This window comes from Bombus vosnesenskii, unplaced genomic scaffold (assembly GCF_011952255.1).
Source record: "Bombus vosnesenskii isolate JDL3184/JDL3185 unplaced genomic scaffold, Bvos_JDL3184-5_v1.1 scf7180000013265, whole genome shotgun sequence".
Classification (NCBI taxonomy): Eukaryota; Metazoa; Arthropoda; class Insecta; order Hymenoptera; family Apidae; genus Bombus; species Bombus vosnesenskii.
Genome location: NW_022882925.1, coordinates 8,188,497 through 8,203,938, shown reverse-complemented (window position 1 = coordinate 8,203,938; position 15,442 = coordinate 8,188,497). Strand labels below are relative to the sequence as shown.

Here is a 15,442-nt window from a genome sequence, read left to right as displayed (position 1 = left end):
TCGCGAATTCACCATGACCGTTCATTCATTTAGTATCAGTTTCATACTTTTACGTTCCAATTGAATTCTCTGACAGCCAGAACAGCCAGAATTAATCACAATAGCGTTACACGCTCCACAAATTGCCTTCACGATGCAATTCCAGTTTCCGTAACAATGAACGTCGATTTTCCCTCTCGAAAGGAAGAATAAAAAGAGAAAAAAGCGGGTCAATGGTAGTCACCATGAAATCCAATCGGCTCTCGTCAACCCATGTAAACTTCTTCAAAACAAATACTAAAAAAAGAAAGCAAATATTACTTCGACTCACGTTTGTGCTTTCGTTTGCAATCAGTCTGGCACACAGCTTCCATTCTCTTTGCTCCTTCCTGGTTCTTCTTTCCTCTAATAACATCGAGGATATCAACCCAGCTGTGCACCAAAATGTATCCGCGAGGCTGACCTGTTAGAAATTCCAACGACAGCGCCGCGCAAAATGGATTTCCGGCAGCTAGCGTTTTCCACGGTACTGTATACATGTATATAGCAAGCTCATTCTCTGATGCTTTCATGCGGAATGCCGTAATTGCGTTTCTTCAAACCGATCGGCATTTTTACTCGGCGACTAAAATGATTCTCTTTCACGTTCGTCGTTTTTGATCGATATTGGATGACTGTAAGAAGACAAACGGAGAAGTATCAGTTGCGTGATCAATGACTGAAATACGGAACACGAGGTGTTCGTTATGATGTAGCCGTCTTGGGTGTTTTGGCGTTTCGCGATGGAAGGTTGAGATGACGTTTTTACGCGTTTGCTTGGATTTTAAAAATAGTGATAATAAACGTTAACTTTTATTCCCAGTAAACTACGGTTGACGAGTTGTACAGTTGTTAATAACCAAACACTAATTAATTGTTATCTCTAGAGAATGAATTAATTATAGAATAGATTTTTTTTTAATAATGATTCGACTCATCTTTAAATTAAGCCACAGTAATTAATCTGATAATTGTATTTCAATAATAACTTATCCTATTCAATCAGTTACCCTTGCAGCATAAATCGCCGCTTTGATTCGGCATTTTAACAAAATTAATTAATAATATCGATCGTTACCAAGCGTTGTTAATATCTATAACGTATTACCATGCAAATTGCTACGCAACGGTCAAATTACAAAATGTAATTGATGAAAAACATAGAATCGACGAAAAAAAAAAATAAAAGAAATTATTTAGGAAGCAACTGTTTATGTACTTTCAGGCTACGATAATACATATTCCTGTCGAATCGGCAACACGATATTTGAAATCATTCTCTCTGATACAAAGCGATAAATACATAAATAGTACCGTGTCAGAATATCAATGTGAGTAACTGTATTTATCATTCACCTGTGGCAAATTTTTTAATGCAAAATACAAATTTTCAAAGGAACCGAAGAAAATTCGAATGGAACAGAAAATAAGGAGACTGCGTTCGATATAACCAAATGCGTTTGCAGTGTAAAGTTAAACGTTAGCCAGACGTTAAAGTTTCAACCCTTAAGAGGTAGTGGAACGACGCCGTCTTAGACCTAAAGATCAAGCGAAGGGTGAAAGAAATAATAGAGGTGGAAGTGGCGGCGATAAAGACGAGATAAAGGTAGAATCGATGATATAGCGGAGGTAAATGCGGTAAAAAGAAGATGAGCAAAGCTGAACGAAGCGTAGGGACGTGGCGCGGGGTGGAAGCGGCATAGAACAATGAACCGAAAATGGAAGTAATGCGAGCCGGGGTGGCTAGACTTCATCGGGAGAAAAAAATCGTGTTGAACTAGCGCGTAAAGTGGTAAAGAACCGGGCAAACGTAATATCAGAGAAATTGAAGAGTAAAAAGTGACGGGGAAAGAAACGACAGAAAATAAAAAGCTCGCAATGGTGCGAAATCTAGTGGAATTAAAGAGTAGGGAATTGACGAGGGTGAATATGGTTATCTCATTATCGATTTAGCTTGGGTTCTGCACGTAAAATGTTAAAAATAAATAGGTGAATTACACGAAATTATTAAAAATTTAATTATTTCATTAACTTTCTTTTCTTTATTCAATTTTCGTACTCTTTTCACCAACGAATACATCCCGATATCTTAATTTTCACATAGAATTTAAAGGATCCTAATTTGAATCTATCTTTAACGATTCTAAATTTATAAAATCATGAATGACTTGAAATAGTTCTATTTGTAATTTCATATTTGCACGAGATTGTTAGATTGTTTTCAATCTAAGTACAGATTCAAATAAATTCAAAATACGACATTTAATTCAAATTCGCTGGGTTAATTTTTTGTTAGACTTAGATTAAATCTAATCTCAATTGAGCGTGGACTGACTTGGCTTCGGTAAAACGCCAAAGTAAACAGATACAGCACTGTAAAATTTTTCTGAAAGTTCGCCATAAACGTTTTTTTGAACTATCCAATCTTATCCGAGCGAGGCTATAAGGAGAAATTGGGTATCGATTTACTTTCTACAGCTATTTTTCATAAACGTCGCGTCGCAGCATCCTTGCGGAAGTAGACGCCATCACAAGGAACACCGTGAGCTGGACGAAGATAGCTTTTCAATAGGACGAACGTCGCGAAGTCTAATAGAACGTCGATAATGTTTTATGCATCTTTCATTCGCCGTAGCTTCGCGGTTGTTCAAGTTTTCTTCGCGTTGATCTTCGCGTAGATCAAAGTTTTCCTTTTATTCGAGAACAAAAGTCACGGTCGCGGCTCGTTGGTATTACGGCTTCGCTCGGGAAACACAGGAAAGCCGGGAATTCACGCGAACTTCCAACTACGCCCAGCCGTGAACAGGCTTTTCCTTCGACTCTGGCCCCTTTCGATTCGCTGCCCCAGTTTCTAGAGCGGTGCTGCATTATTTCGAAAGTCCGATTCCAAAGAGATCGGTTCGAGCTACGATTTACGCTCGGGTCGACGATAAAACTCGTCTGGCGATAATCGACTGCGAATCGCAGCAATTTAGCTGATCCACGTCACAATGGCTCTTAAGTGAGAGCCTCGAGAAATTAAATATTAGTTGAAAGTTGTGAAGTTATGGATTAATTTTCATTTCTTTTGATACTATCGATCGTTTCACAAAATTTCTTCCACTATATCTTTTTATTCTTTTTATTATACTCTCTAATATTTTCATTTTATTCTGTGATATTATATTTTATAGTTTAAATTAATAAACGGCTTATCTAGTACAGTTTTAAAATATCAATTATGCAAAATCAATGATATTATTCCCTGTCGGTTCGAAGAAATTAGCCATTTATAATAATCGCAATAGGTGAGATCGATAACAATTGTGGTCAATGAGAAGAGTATATCGCGGTAATAAATCAGATAATCGAGTGGCTATCGATTAATGCAATTAAATAGTGTTTTGCGTTACTCACCAAAATTGAAAAAGTAACCTTCTAAAATAAAACATACGTTTATCCGACTTTATTTATACCGGCAAATATAGTCGAAGTTGAATCGGGCCATTTGGTTACCGTAGTCAACATTATCTTATTTATTTTTCATTTCTTTGTCGATTTACTTCGATATGCAAAAAATGTTTAATATTCTTGTAATATCTAAGAATATAATATTGCAGTTATGTAAAGAAAGATGTCTAAAGAAAGCTAAAAAAAGAAGAAAAGGGAGAAAGGTAACTGAACATAAAGTTATTAACCGAAAGAAGCCGATGGCACATAAAAATATCCGTCAAAGAGGAACGTAGTTCTCGCTTTTTAATCCGTTCGCATTTTTGCCGGATCGGGCAGGAAACTTGATCTAGAAGTAAATTGATTGATTACTGGGCGAGGAAGCTTCTCGGAGTTGTGACATAGAACCGAGTGCCTTAGAAAATAAACGAAATGGACACTTTGTTTCAAAGCAAAGCAAGAAACTCGTTCCCTCTGGTCCGTATTGTTCCACTGGACGAAAGATCGTTTACGTGACCGAGAATCGCTAGCGCGAAATGTAATTTATAAAATGCTGCTGTCTTTGAAATTCAACTTGTGGATCAGTTTACTCCCTTGATATTTTAACAATAAAAAGATACAAATATCATTGTTGATACATTATTAATTTCTACAGTGTGTGTAACTCAAAATCAAAAGTTATGAGCTAAATCGGCCAAGGTGTCGGGATACTTACGAACGACAGTGCATAGGTACGTCATAAAATGACATGCAACTACGCATTTGTCATGTCTGAAATTCTAATTGAAATTTTTAATTTTGATATTAATTTTATTTTCAATTAAGTCAATTAATCTTCCATTTTTACGTACATTAGAATGTCTGAAACTGCAGCACATTATCAACTAACTCTTGATGCTCTACCTACCTGAGATGATGTCCACTTTGTGGTTTGTCGGTGGTCACTAACTGTCACTTTGCCCAAAATTATTCCTGTTGACTATTGTGGTCGTTTTTAGGACTTTCTTCCAACTATTGATTTCGACTACTGCTCTACTCGGTTTTAGCCTGATAATGAGAGATAATCGACAGAAAGGTATTAATGATTATCATCATACGCATTCTTTTAGTATTTTTCACAAATTTAACAACTAAACAGAAGTAAACGACTGATAGAAGATCATTTTACATTATACTACTTACGAAAAGAAGTAGAAAGTATAGAATACAATTTTAAGGGTTCAGGTTACCTTGAGTTAATTGAATCTCTTACAACCTTTGGCAATTCTGTCTGGTAAAAGAGCGACGTTAAAGAAAAATTTGGAATACAGCCATTATTATACAAGAAATAGGAATCTTAAGAAATAACTTTTTTACATAAAAGTTAGACTAGAATCTTATTAACGCAACACAAATTGTTCGCGGTGGGGTAGATGGTTAAGGAATACAACCGGATACTTTTAGCTCCTACGTAACATACGGAAGTACATAGGACTTAAATAAAATGTTGGCTTTTGTGAAAACGCTTGAACGATGAGTTTCATTTTTCATGGAAAAATTCATTATAAAAATATCTGTAGCGAAGAAAGCTTTAAATATTTTGCAAAAACCATACGTACTTTCCTAGATTATGTAAAAAGGAAAATCGTGTTAAAATTTGAAGTGAATCGGATAAAAATTGTAGAAGAAACTTACGCCACTCGTTTTAAAAGTCATATCTTGTAAACATATGCTTTAAAGTGTGAAAAATGAAACTTTTTATTTAAAAGTGCACAGTTTCCATAAAAATCAACATTTTTTTTAAGTCCTACGTACTTCTGTATTAAATATTACGCAAAAACTAAAAATATTTGGCTTTATTCTTTAGCTCAAACCGTAGCGCCGTAATCTACTCCACCGCGAAGAATTTATACTGCATTAATAAGATCGCAGTCTAACTATTTCGTAAACAAAAGGTAAAAAAAAAAGTACAGAATTATTTCTTGAGATTCTTATTTCTTGTATAATAATGGTTGTATTCCACATTTTTCCTTGATTTTATCATCTTAAAAGACAAGATTGCGGAAGATTGTAGTAAATTTAACTGATTGTAGGTGACTTAACCCCTTAAGGCCTCGTATTATAGAAAGTTCAGTCGAGAAAATTTTAATAAATTTTCAAATTCCATTCGCTCTAAAACGAAACTTTGTTCGAAATATAAATTGCAGGGTATTTTTGCAGCTTGAGCGATCGACCGATATTGCTTGAAATCGAATCTCGAGACAGGAAAGAAACCATATCGGTACGTTATCCGATCGGTATAATAGTTTTATTTCAAGGCAGCCGCTTAGTTTTTTGTTTATTAAATTTCGCAAACGCAAAGACAGTCAGAACTTAATCGGATATCGTTGATTAACGGGCCGCTATTTCCGCGAGATAGCAAAGATGGTTATAGGTAATCAAAAATGTTATTAAATGCAACTTTCGAATGCAATCAGAGCGTCCTCCGTTTAATCATTTTAATCCGTTTTCTGTCATTTCCATGGAATACCTTCGAATGCAATTTTAATGGCCGCACTTTGAATCGCCGAATGTTTACACTCCTTCGCGTAATTATTTCACTTTATCGATTATTACATTAACAAAGTAACTGAAAACAAACTAAGTGTTTACATTCACATGTTTTCATGCAGTCATTGAAAATTTCCTTGCAATCACATTTTGAGTACCCGATATTAAATCAATCAACTTAACAATTTCTGCTTACGTAACGTAAAATATATTTGCTGCACAGTTGTCGTGGTCATTTGAAAGAACACTGAGATGACTAGTCATTCGTTTATCTTTGAAATATTCATCATGTGATGTTATAATCTTTATAACGCAATGCTATAGAAAATTAAACGTGAAAACCTTCCAGGCAACGTTTCTTTTCGCTCCAATTATTTTCTGATTACGTTATATCACGTTCTTCTTTGCCGCTACTGTCTCACAGCTGTTCGAACATTGTCTACCTAGCCGTTGCGAAAAGAGTAAAATAATCAGCGTAATTGGAAAATATTGTTATTCCAAAGATGCTGGCAATTTTTTATTGAAACAAGAATATACTTCTACTTAAACAAAGAACGCACCTTCGTCCGCTATGTTACAAGCTTTTATGTACACTTAAATAACGGACAGGATGCAAAATGAAGGATAATGAAGTGCACCATACGCAAACTTTATTTGCATTCCACGGATCGTATATGAAACAGTGTACAGCATATTGCATTCCTCCCATTTGATGGCAACGCACGTTCACGCTACACCGATGTTCTAATGCATACTCGAAAGTGATAATAGCTTTCTCTCATTACTGTAAATACGACACCACTGGTACCATTAGCATGGCGAAAATAACCGCATCGTTAAATTGTACGATCAGGTCATGAATAGCCCTTTAATCTCATGAACTGTCCAGAAATACCGTTTGTTTATAATTGCACACTATCGCTATAAATTGTCTACGACTCCAAACCTGATCGGCAAGAAAGTACGGTGGTTGGTATGAAGTAACGAACGTGATTTATTTTAACAATAGGCACAATTACGAATAATATAATTCGTTATTCGTAACAAACTATTCGGAATATAATTGAAGGAAATAATTAAATTAATTTGTTAAGTGATGGTTGAAAGCCGTTTTATTATACGTTTAATTATATCTATACGACGATAATTATGATCAAGATGAGACTATTTAACAATTACCTGTTCACGATCGATATCTTAACTTCTTCGCACTTGGAAAATTTGAAGGCTCCGCTAAGAATATCATCATATCTCGTTTATCTCACGTATTCTTCAGAGGTATCCAAAAGCTACGTTTCTCGTTTTCTAATTGTTTCATGCTAATTATAATATTTACATCTGCGAGAAAGACATCAGCCCTCCAAGGCTCAAGCATATTTCCACAACGAACAAATGAAATAGGACATGCCCTGCAAGGGCGAGCAACTTTGCTCGCAAACTTTTTACTTAGTACAGGATGTTTCCTCTTAGTGTCTCCTACACAGGCCCGTACACTTTTGTAAAATTTCCACCGACCGCGAATGCATTTAAATTAAGTCAACGAGAGTTAGGCCACGCGGCGTTGTTTGGTCGTGTTGCTTGGTTTGACCGTGGTCCACTTAAGCGCACACTGCTAGTGAAATATTTACCTTTCACTAAGAAATAGACGCTTATTTCGTCACACTGTTTCACCGGGTCGCGACGCTTGTCTGAAAGGTCTCGTAAAAGGAACAAGAATATTCGTTTTTCGCATCGTGTTACTCTTTTCACCCTAATTCCGTTCAATTCTAATTTCCTCAAGCAATGGTACTTGGAATCGTGGAGCTAAAAATGGAAACAAAAAGTAATGTGCGGAATGCTCCAGTAATTACGGTGCAATTGACAATTTGGAGGTAGCCTAATAAAAGTTCCTATTAGGTTGCTATTTAATGAATTTGTTCACCTCTCTACGTTGCATTTTGAAGAATATTATAGAATATTATGTGTCTAAACTGCAGCGAATAAACATAATATTCCTGTGACATATTGAGGACTGTAATTATGAACCAGGTAAAGCACTTTTTGTATTCTCTGACCACTGCTGAAATACGTTGCACGCGTTATACAAAACACTCCGTACATGATCGATATTTATAATACTCATTATTCCTCGAGCGGATTATTCAATACATGGGGAACGAAAAATATAAATTGCAAAGTCTGGGTTGAATGGATCCAGTATGCGAGAATTATGCATCCAAATAATCTTCGAAAATCGACCAAGCTTGTTTACGAACAAGCGCAAACGTTCTCCCATGACGATGTAAATTGAAGCGATTTCCAGCTCGCATGGCGGGCCAAATTTTGGCCATGTTTAAACTTATTTTATGCGTAAATAGGAGGCGGGCGGAGGACGCATTGTTCAACGTCCAGAAAATCGTTCGGGTTCACGGCTCGTTCGGCGATACGCACACAAACGCCGTCCAACTAAACTAATTAACATGAAACAGCTACACACGCCGTTCTCTGGCCACAGCAAACAACGGGAAACGTGTGGCCGTCGAAATAAAACATCGACGAGCAGTCGAACGCGATTTGTCTCGTTACCAGCTACCAGTAGGGAAATGTCAGCCTCTGTAAATGCGTTCGGATTATAAAGTAATATGTCACGGAATATGGTCCTGCGGTAGTATAGGTAAGATAAAATTACGTTTCGTTGTACTGACAGACGCTGTTATGACGATCTAGTAAATAGAGCATAGGAATTTTTATTACATATACGTACGTATTTTCGGGTAATTATGCAAAATAGGGCACGTCTTACCGATATCGATGACGTCGAAGTATGTCGTATGACACATTGTCGAAGATTCTGAGTGTAATCGCCGATGGCTACGGGATGATTATAACAATTTAATCATCCATCGTATATTGGTTTAATTCTACGAAGTACATCGAATGGAGAGAAAACAGAGCAACTGGTAATATTATCAATGGAAGACATACACAGATAAATGCAATCAATTGCCTGTTATGTTACTGTATCTACCTGTTAATTTAAAATAAAAGATGACCTCTTCGTAAAACGCAGTTACACCCACATTCGTTTAATTCCGCGAAACCCCATCGAGGGGGCAATAATCGATGCGGAAGTTGAGACGGATTAACCGACAAAATAGAATTTCCAAACAGAATTCCCGTAATAAAACCGAGCTCCATACCAACGGGGAAAGAACCAGCGACTGTTATTTGAAATTATCGAGCGAAGTGGGCAATAAACAGAGCCGTTCCACTGTATCTTTCGGTCACGATTCTCGTCGTGTACGTCGCACTGTGTCTCCTGGCGTTATCTTGTAAGATTAAACCACTACGAGAAATACCGATGCTTAATTTATGAAACTTGAAGGAAATTCCGGAGAACGAATTGGAAAAGTTCTACAAAAGGGACGTTCAAATCTGCAAATAATAATTACTGGGAAGAGCAAAAAGTAAGGTGTTTAGAGAAGGAAAGGACATTGACGAAGATGAGCAGGCGGATGCGGAAGGGGATGAAAACAAGCAGGACTAATTTCTCGCCGGCATGGATCGTTAATCGCTGCAGAATTAAGAGAACGAGCAGGCAGCCGGAGATAAAGACGATGGTGGAAGAGGAGAAGAACGAGCAGAAGGATGAGGAAGGTAGCGTAGGTGGAGTAAGGAGAGAGACTTGAAAGTACCCCAGTTGCGTCCTGGCTCGGCTCCTCTCTTTTCTCTTCGTTCAACCCCTTCTAACTACACCAGCTCTGTCTCAGCTACCCCGTTCGAACTGGCTTTGTGCACCAACGGCGGCCTTTGAATTTACGTCGAGGAGAAATTTATACGAAAACTTGACAATGCTCGGACTGAGTTCGCTGGCTTTCAAGTCCTCTTCTGGCCCTTCCTCCCTCCTATCCTCTTTTACATACGTACACACATATGTATATATACATATCCTTACGAAGACCGTGTGTACGAGATCGTACACGACAAAGGAAAGGTTCTGAACCTAGCGAAGAAACAAGACGTTGGTCTTAGACCATGCGTCGTGTATTAAGCTTCTTAGCGCCTGGTATGTGTTAGAGTGGCTATAAAAAATATATATGCACCATGAAATATCGTGTAACCTGGTAAAAATTATAATTGTAGTAATTATAGCCACTCTGTACGCTACTGCTCATTTTCGAATACGTAGTTCTGACATATAAACATGGAACCTGACAAAAGTCTGACTGCCATCAATTATACGCAAATTTAAAAAAAAGATGTAAGTTATATGAAATTCTTTCTCATTCTACCTATTCTCCTGATATGGCACAAAAGGACTTCCGCTCTTTCGAGGCATTGCGAGATCATTCCAATGGACGCGATACAATCAGTTCATTTTTTCAATGAAAATCAGTTTCTTTTTCGAAGGTGCCATGCAGAAGTTCCGAAATTGGTGGGATAGTCGTAGGAAACAACGGATAGAATATAACTGATTAAATAAAAAAATAACACCGTAAGATAATGCACTTTATATGCACAAAACTGATATTACTTTCTCGCCAACAGAATACTCGCAAAATTTTATCTTCATAACTCAGACGTTAAGAGGTCAAATCGATCAAATGATGAAGACGCGTGAGTTATAGTCTTCGAAGCATTGTGGAGAACATCGTTCACGATGTAGAAGGGCGATGTCATCCTCGATGTGAGAGCTTCCTGAGGTCGACGTGGTAGGATCTGAGAAACTGCGCGACTGTCCTCAATGAAAACTATCGCGCTGTCGATAGTTTGAAACAGTTTGCTCGACTCTCGAAACTTTTCCGAAAGGAAGCGTTTGATTTAGTATTTCGGGAGCGGTACGTGTTCGACGGAGCTGCTTTACGGCGGAGATATGCGCTTTCGCATGGTTTCAGAGATATGAAAGTGTAATTAAAGATAAAGTTCGATGATGAATACTAGTCCAGAAGCGACAGTTATACTATCGTACTAAAGTATACTTGCTTACCTACGACAAAACGCAATTCGATCGATTAAAATTGTATATCTGACTTAGGTATATTTTTAGCCCACCGTGTTGACCATCGGGTATGGCCAGCAAGTTCGCCTTTCAACAGAAACTATCGTCATCGCGTTATGTGTTTCTTGCGGAATCATACACCTTTTGTCCGTAATGTTTCCGTTTGTTAGTTGAAATAATAGATATAGCTGACGTGGACAGAGAGTTGATATGCCATCCTGCACGACTGTCATTGTTTATTCCCAGCTAAACCGATACGATAGAAAATATCATATAACATCATAAGCTCTCCACTGAAAGTCGTTCAACAGCGTCCGTTAGCTTTGGATTTTAATATCACAGGCGAAAAAGATAACGACAAATGAACAACGCGCGAATGCAGATACGAGTGCGCATCAAGTGCCAGACGAGGCATTCAGACGACTAAAGACGGAAGTACATGCAGCTGACGGATCAAAGCGAAAAGCCTTTGCCAGACGTAACAGATTCGCATGGTTCTTAGTTCCATTAACTGGCAGGCACCTTTCAGCACAGTCTGACCCTCCTTTTCTTTGTGCGAATTGCAGACACTCGAATAAGATCGCCTCTCATATCCTTGCCTAACCCTTACCCCAGTCCAGACACTTTAATCTTTGCTCTACTTTCCATAATATTACCTCTCCGAAGGACAATAGAAGGCTCTCTTCAGGAATTCGATGATATTCATGGATTTGCAACTTCAGTAGAAACGACGGAATCGCTATCTGCTTTGCAAACTACGAATCTGATTACCAGCATAAATCCCGTAACGTTGATGCCCGTTAATTCGATAAACACTTCACGCTTCGCGTTTCACGCAGTAATATATCGATTTACCTGCATTCCGTAATGCTCATTGCTTTTCTGCTTGGTACATTCTTGGATTAAACGGATCTTCTCGTCACTTTAACGAACTTGCTTAATCGGAGATTAATATTTCGATTTCGACAAAAATAAATAGCTACTGTTTATCGACAAACTTCAAGTAAAAATCATTTCAACTAACCAGCAAATAAATAGCTACGATTCTTTAGTTTCCAATGTATTCGTCTAAACCGATTGCATTGTATATTTTCGATAAAATGTTAACGCCTTGAGAATTTCGCGAAACCAGCACAAAGCATGTAATTGTACACAACCGATGATCCCAAAGCAGATCACGAAACGCACGCGTGTATACGTGTTTGTAACAAAACGCAGCGACGCGGCCCTGAGGCTTGAATTTTAATTATGTGTCGAGGAATTCATTTAATTAAATTCAATCCAAAGAGAGCCGCTAATTTACGGCATCTCAGGGCTGTGCAATTTTCACGGGAGAAATTAAGAAACTCGTAAAAAAATCAGACGTTAGGCGAAGTTCATTGGCCGACAAGTTTCCTCCATGCAGAAAAAGAAACAAAAAAAAAAAAAAAAGAAAAAAAGAAAAGAGAAGAGTCACTTTGTGCGTCGAGGTCCGTTCTTTCCACGGCAAAGTCCACGGAAGATGTCTCGCGGGTATCGCACAAGCTCAACCATAGGAACTAGTTTTAAAGAATTTTTAATTAATGAAGCCACCTTCGTAGAAACTCTATAACGACCGTAACACGCTGCCTTTAATAACCATTTACGACTTCGCCGTCGAGCGTTCCTTAATTACTAGAACAGACGATGGCCAAAAAACGACGGCAAGGAGTACGTAAACGGAAGGCGACAGAACAACGGAAAATTACGGCGGCAATCGATTTTGCAATTGAGCAAGGCGCCTTAAGCAACCCTCCGACCGAATAATTATGTCGAACCACCTGGTAAAACTCAATTGTAGAGAATGCTCCATTAAAGACGCGATCTTTAATTGTCTACTTTAATGTTCGAAATAGGAAATCCACTCATTTTCATGGTAGAAGATAAACGAAGGCCGCATGCAAAAGGTACGATTGGTCGGTTTCTGTTGATTTTATGTTTTTTATGTTACTTAGTAATTAAAGCAAGTATTTCTTTCGCGAGTTTTTATGCGTTTATGGGAAATTTAAAATTGCGAAAACGCTCAAAATACATACAGGTAATATGCAAAAATATAGGAAATATGTAGAGTATAATGTTTATTATGATATTTAATGGATAAAACGGTCTAAGACAGTATGCGTGATTAGAGAGGAAAAGGATTTCTTGAAAAATTTACTTTTTTAGTCCAACGTAAAACGTGTAAACTTAATCGAGATAAAACTCGAAACTCGATCGGTGCTTCATCGCGAGAATTCCCGAAATTTCAATTACTTTTTATCCCGCACGATCGTAATTTTTCGAGGAAACCTGTGAAATGAATTGGCAATTTCGCCCCGAGGATAGATATCGAAATTGGTTCCGCATTGCGTAATAATTCTGATTTATCGAGGACGCGGTCGAGTCGCGAAGGAAACTACAATAAAAAAAAACCGTTACGTTTCCCCTAACGACATTATCTCGTCGCTTCATTTTCAGTCGCCACAATTAACGTGCTTCCTTAATGTAAGGAGTCTGACGAGCTCAACTGAAAAACTTTCAAACAATTACCACGGTCACGAAAGTGTCGCGCACTCCAATTTTCGTTCTTTTTATTCCGGTCAAGAGCGAACAGATGCGTGCGAACGGACGATAATTATTACTGTACAATGAATTCAACGCGCTAGATGATCACAGGAACTTTCTGACAGCTACCGCGTGCGTTTAGTTTGCAGCGCACCGCTTTGGCAAACGAGGCGAAGTTACAAGTGTGAACAATTATTGTGCGGCAATTATTTTGGCTTTGCTCGATTGCTTTGAATGGGTAGAAAATGTTGACACACTTTGTGAAACGAGATAAAATCCGAACGAACGGTAAAATGGAATTCTGGGTCTCTCTGAAGAGCATGAAGTTGCGAGATATCAAGAATGGTTTCTCTAAAGTCGCTCCACATATAGGTGAGCGTACTTTTAACGTATTTCACGAATCTCTTTTTGACGATATATCCGAAAAACGTATCGAATACTTTTCTCCATTCTTGGTGCGATAGATGTTTAAGTGAATGCTTATACACGCAGTAAATTTCAGCTTCAAAATTATGATACGAATTGAAACGTGACGCCCAAACGAACGCAAACGTCGTCGGAGGAGTGGTAAGCAATCCATCAAACCACTATCTGCATTGGAAGACAATTTCTATTCTGTAACGAAACATGGGCATCCGGCGACACTGATCGGTTGAATGGCCTTGAACAGAGGAGCAGGACTGTTCGACCGCACAGAAAACCCGGAACTCGGGGTGTACGTGATGCCACATCAATGCTGAGTATTTCGGTTCCCAAAGCGTGCACGGAGAATTCCGTTGCTAAGGAATATCTGTCGGCGAAGTTTCATCTTGTTCTCTCGTTAACGCGTGGCGATGTGCCAGTAACGAGGAAGGAGGAAGCAGGAGGACAGAAAATGGAATCTCAGAGGAGAATACACGAAGAAGAAGAAGGACGCGATGAAGTGACGAACAGAGACAACTAGGCAGTGCATGGGAACGTTCGGAAGTTCGAAAGTCGAACGACAGTTCGCGGCTTTGGCCCCGAAAGATTTTAGAATGAGCGCATTATCACAGTACTCTGACAGCATCACCTGACTATTATACACTCTGAGATATTCAGAGAGTAATCAATTCTTTGGGCTCACTTGGGATGAGATAGACAGCGGCTGTTTCATTATGACAGCGTATAAGTTGTCAGTAGAACAAGGCGTTATGCGCGGACTAAGCGTAGACCATACTACTTACGCAGCTTCAAACAAGGTGTGAGTGAATGTGTGCGTGCGTGCGTGCGTGCGCGCGTGTGTGAATAACTTTTCAATATTATTCACGATACATTTTTAATGGAATAACATATGAGTTTTATTATATTTAAAATTATATGTAATTGAGTATGTAAATACGTATATAAATTTTGTATAGCATAAATATCGTGTTATAACTAAGTTCGAAGTGAAATAATTACGGGAAATACAAACGGCCTTACGTTTGAAAAACATCGTAACGAATTGGAACCTTGATACAAATGCATCAATTAACGTGGACCACAAACTTCGAATCCATCGATGCGGAAGATACGGTCGGTTACGACATGTTTCAAACCGCGCATATCAAACAACGATCGCGTGTAATTAAACGCTTATTTACGAGAAGTTTCGACAGAACCGCGTGTAACATTAATAACATTTAACCAGCACGAAATTCCTTGTTAACGTACCGTAACGCCACGCAGCCCAATAGTTTATACGAACATTACGCCAATGCATCGTAGATCTATTCTAATTAAAACTGAAATTCGAATACGAATTCCAAATAGTATCGATCAATTAAAAGGAAAATTAAATTTCGCACGAACGAACGCGTTAGGTGGTCGTGTGTTTCGCCTAAATGAATCCAATTTTCCCATTAGCCGGTAATCCCTGTAAAACCCCAATTTACGTTCAGCTTTATCAAATGTTTTCCAAGATCA

At 38.2% G+C, this 15,442-nt stretch overlaps 1 protein-coding gene across 3 annotated transcripts in view; it reads left to right on the top strand.

Moving 5' to 3' along the window:
- The window catches only part of LOC117242982 (dipeptidase 1-like), a 146,113-nt gene that overhangs the window by 84,397 nt on the left and 46,274 nt on the right, over positions 1 to 15,442 (top strand). The window lies entirely within an intron of this gene.